We start from the raw sequence: 4,621 nt of genomic DNA on the forward strand, positions 1-4,621 counted from the left end.
TCTTCAACATAATTTTATTTTATTATTATTATTTTTGTTTTTTTGGGGGGTCACACCTGGCAGTGCTCAGGGGTTCTTCCTGGCTCTACGCTCAGAAATCGCTCCTGGCAGGCTCGGGGGACCATATGAGATGCCAGGATTCGAACCATCGTCCTTCTGCATGCAAGGCAAACACACTACCTCCATGCTATCTCTCCAGCCCCTTCAACATAATTTTAGAGATGAATACGTTCAAAAATGATTTGGCTTATGTATTAGAAACGTGCTATATAAAAATGTAATTTTGGGCAGCCAGAGTAGTAGCACAGCAGGTAGGACATTTCCCTTGAAAATGCTGATTCTTATTGCTTCTCAGCCTTTTGGCTAAGATCAAGTGTAGTATCTGTTCTTATCAGTTTAATATCTGATATGTCCTCTATTCGAGGAAGTAAAAAAAAAAAAAAAAGAAAAAGAAAATGTTGATCCAAGGGGCCGGAGAGATAGCACAACGGTGTTTGCCTTGCAAGCAGCTGATTCAGGACATAAGGTAGTTGGTTCGAATCCCCGCATCCCATATGGTCCCCCAGTGCCTGCCAGGAGCTATTTCTGAGCAGATAGCCAGGAGTAACCCCTGCACTGCCAGTTGTGGCCCAAAAACAAAACAAAACAAAACAAAAAAAAAAAAAAGAAAAGAAAAGAAAAAGCTGACCCAGGTTCAATCTCCAACATCCTGTATGGTTCCCAAACCCTGCCAGGAGTAATTTATGAGTACAGAACCAGGAGTAACTCCTGAAGGCTGTTGGGTGTGGTTCAAAACCAAAATAAAAGTAATAATAGTAAATCTGTTATATTAACAACCAAAAAGCGGGGTTAGACTATAAAAAAAAAGTTTTTTATTTTGTTTTGTTTTGGGGCCACACCCGATTGAATTCATGAGATGCTAGGAATTGAGCCCAGATCCGTTTTGGATCAGCTGCATGCAAGGTAAATGCCCTACCACTATGCTATCTCTCCAACCCCTATAAAGAAGAGTTTTATAAATCCTACTACAAACATGCTTGTAACCATAGTGATTAAATAAAGATATTATTAGAAAAAATAAAGCACACACATAAAAGAAGAGTTTTGAAGTTAAACTTCTACAAATTCAAATGTAGAGTGTTATAACTTTAGAATGTTAAATATAATACCCCAGGAATTATGAAGAAAATCATTACAGCATAGTCACAAAAGGAAATAAGAAGCAAATGAAACATTAAAAAAATGAGGAAGACAATTTTGCAGGAACTGAGGAATCAAAAATGTAAACAACAAATGACAAAGTGACAGATGTAATTACTTTAAATGGAATGGGACTCAGTTATCAAATGACAGATTGCAGAATAGATTTATAAACACACACACACACACTGACGCAATAGCACAGTGGTTAGGGTATTTATTTTGCACATGGCTGAGTCTAGTTCGATTCCCAGCATCCCAAACAATGTCCTAAGCCTCAGGTGTAATTCCTGAGCATAAAGCTAGGTGTGATCCCAGAGCATTGCTGAGTGTAGACCAAAAGCAAAACAGACAGTAACAGCAACAAAAATAGAAAAAAAGAAAACACACTTACAGCACATTCCAGTAACTATATAGGTATTGAAAGCAGTCAAAATAAAGTGGCTTTAGGGGCCGAAACGATAGCACAGTGATATGGTGTTTGCCTTGCACATGGACAACACAGGATGGACACTGGTTCAATTCCTGGCATCCCATATGGTCCCTTGAGCCTGCCAGGAGCAATTTCTGAGCTCAGAGAGAGGATTAACCCCTGAGTGCTATCAGGTGTGACCCCCCAAAAAAACAAACGAACAAAAAAATAAAGTGGCTTTGGACTAGAGAGATAGTACAGAAGGTAAGGCACTTCCCCTGCCATGCAGCTGCTTTGACCACCATATCTGGCCCGGCACTGCCTATGTTTCCTTGAGCAATGCCAGCGATCACTCCTGAGCACAGAGCCAGGAATAATACCTGAGTATCGCCAGGTGTCCCCCCCCACTACCACCAATAATAAAGTGGCTTCCAATATTGGGCAGTGCTGGGAAGAAATAGAACAGGACTGCCCTGTACGGGAAGGTCAGGGAAGGGTTCTTTGAGGAGGAGTCATACACTTCCCTACCCCTGAGGTTTTCATTCTAGTGACTCCTGGATTGGGGGGCACTGAACCCTTTTCTGTGCACATAGGAGGGGGAGAGCAGAAAAGCCATCACAGAACAGAGAGCCAAGCTTACTTGGGACCAGGCTCAGAGCTACTGAGATGGAAGAGAGGAGGAAGAGTAGCTGTGGAAGTGGGAGGAAGGTTCCACACCTGCAGTTTATTGCCAAAAGATAAAAACTATGCAGTAGCAAAGGGAGGGTCCTTTTTTTAGCTTCAAGCCCACCATGAATGCAGTTCTGCATGTGAAGAGCAGGAGGCAAGAGTGAGGCAAGAAGCTGTGAGGGCAGTCTGGGCTCCACCCACTGGGTTTGAGCTCAGGCTGTAACCATGAATGGTAAAAGTGGACATGAGACAGATGTGGAGGCAGGATGATGGGGAAGAGAAAGGAAGGGAAATAAGAGTACCTCCTTTTCTGGGGGAACTGAACTGCTGGCTGGCATCGGTATTGATTTATGATGGAGCAACTTGGGAAAGGGAGGATTTGGGCTGGTGTTGAGGAAACTGCCTCGTGTGGGCTGTGATATACACCTTAGGCATCCCAATGAAGCTGTAAGGTCATTAGCAGTAAGTTAAACAGGTAAGTCTAGAGAGGTCAAAGGAGAAGTCTTGGCCAAAAGGGGTTTGGAGAAACAGTATTACAAAGCACTTGCATTGCATGCAGTTGATCCAGGTATAATTCCCAGTACCCTATATGGTCTCCTGAGCATAGTCAAAGAGAAATGTTTGAGACCTGTGAAACAATAGATGGTCTCTAGATCCCCAGAACTCTTGTACCCCATGATGGGTGAGATAAAGACAAGAAAACCTCTGCCATCAAAGGAAGAAGTACATCAGATAGAGATAGTCCTGGGAGAGGAGCCCAGGAGGAAAAGAACCAGGAATTTTTCCAGGAGACAGTGGTCAAGGTGTCTTGTGCTGCATAAAACACACACACACACACACACACACACACACACACACACACACACACACACACACACACACATTGGAGACGAGAATGGTCTTGGGTTTGGGGAGTGCAGACAGACCAAGGCCTCAGCAGGCTGAGAAGAGAAGCAGGTGAATAGTGAGAGAATATCAGAATCCTTCTGAGGGGTGATGAGGAAGGTCTTAGCAATAGGGAGAAATGGCTGGTTTTGAGATAACTCTGCTGGAAGGTTGGGCTGTCTCCCTGGAATATGAGGGACCGAACCCTCTTCTGTTCATATATGGTATCACCACCAGCAGCTGGCAATTGATGGCAGGGGTCATGAGCTGGGAAAACAAGAGTTGGGTTGCTGGAGGAACCTGGAGACTGCCAGGGTTTTTGTTTACTTTTCCTTTGGGGGAGCACACTTGGTGATGCTAAGGGCTTACTCCTCCTGTCTCTGTGCTTAGGAATCACTCCTGGTGGGCTTGAAGATGATATAGGTTGCTGGGAATTTAACCAGGGTTAGTCATGTGCAAAGCAAGTGCCCTACCTGATGTATTATCCCTCAGATTCTGGAGATGTATGGTTTTGATTTGGAAGGGAGGAAATGCACAGATGTGCTGAATCTGGAGCCTCAGCTCAGTAGGATAAGGCTGTCAACAGCGCATAGGACCGGAGTGGAGAGAGGACAGGCCTTAGGAACAGGGCACTGGCTCTCAGGTTAACTCAGGGGCGGCAGCCTGGCTGTGGCTCGAAGGCATTGCTGAGGGATACAGTGAGTGGCTGGAGGGCTGGGGGCAGAGAGTTGCTGGCCTGGGGCTAGTACAGCTCTCATGCTTGGAAGAATAGAAGGTGACAAAGAGGTTTGAGGTTATTGGGGATGACAAGACCAATGAGATGCATGAGTGTGTGGCTGAAGTGTGGAAGAGAAAAGGCTGACGGTGGCTCAGTGAGAAATAGAGCCCCAGTGCAGCCCATAGGAGCCAAGCTCTGTCCATGAAGTTCTGATTTCTGGGGCAGGGGTGGGGTGTGTAACAAAAGAAAAAGCTCTTAGGAGCCAGAGCAATAGCACAGTGGGTAGGGTGGATATTTGTCTTTTTTGTGTGCTTGTTTGTTTTGTTTTAGGGCCAAATGGCGATGCTTCGTTAACTCCTGGCTCTGCACCCAGGAATCATTCCTGACAGGCTTGGGGAACCATACAGGATGACATAGATTGAATCCAGGTCAGCAGTGTGCAAAACAAGTGCCTACTTGCTTTACTGTTACTCCAGTCCTTTCCTTTTTAATTCTTTAGTTCACTTATTTTTATTAAATTTTTTTGGCCACACCTATCAGCACTCAGGGGTTAGTCCTGGCTCTGTGCTCAGAAAGTACTCCTGACAGGCTTGGGGACTATCGGATGTCAGGGATTGAACCCGGGTCAGCTCTTTGCAAGACAAAGGCCCTACCTGCTATGCTATCACTCCCAGGCTCCTTTAATACATTTTTTCTCCCCCTCCCCATGCCCCCTTTAAAACATTTTTAAAATCGAA

The 4,621-nt window shown here is 44.9% G+C and overlaps 1 pseudogene; it reads left to right on the top strand.

The window, feature by feature from the left end:
• The first annotated feature begins 343 nt into the window (after nucleotides 1-343).
• LOC125994816 (uncharacterized) lies at nucleotides 344-460 on the top strand (annotated as a pseudogene).
• Nucleotides 461-4,621: the final 4,161 nt, after the last annotated feature.

This window comes from Suncus etruscus, chromosome 1 (genome assembly GCF_024139225.1).
Source record: "Suncus etruscus isolate mSunEtr1 chromosome 1, mSunEtr1.pri.cur, whole genome shotgun sequence".
Taxonomy (NCBI): domain Eukaryota; kingdom Metazoa; phylum Chordata; class Mammalia; order Eulipotyphla; family Soricidae; genus Suncus; species Suncus etruscus.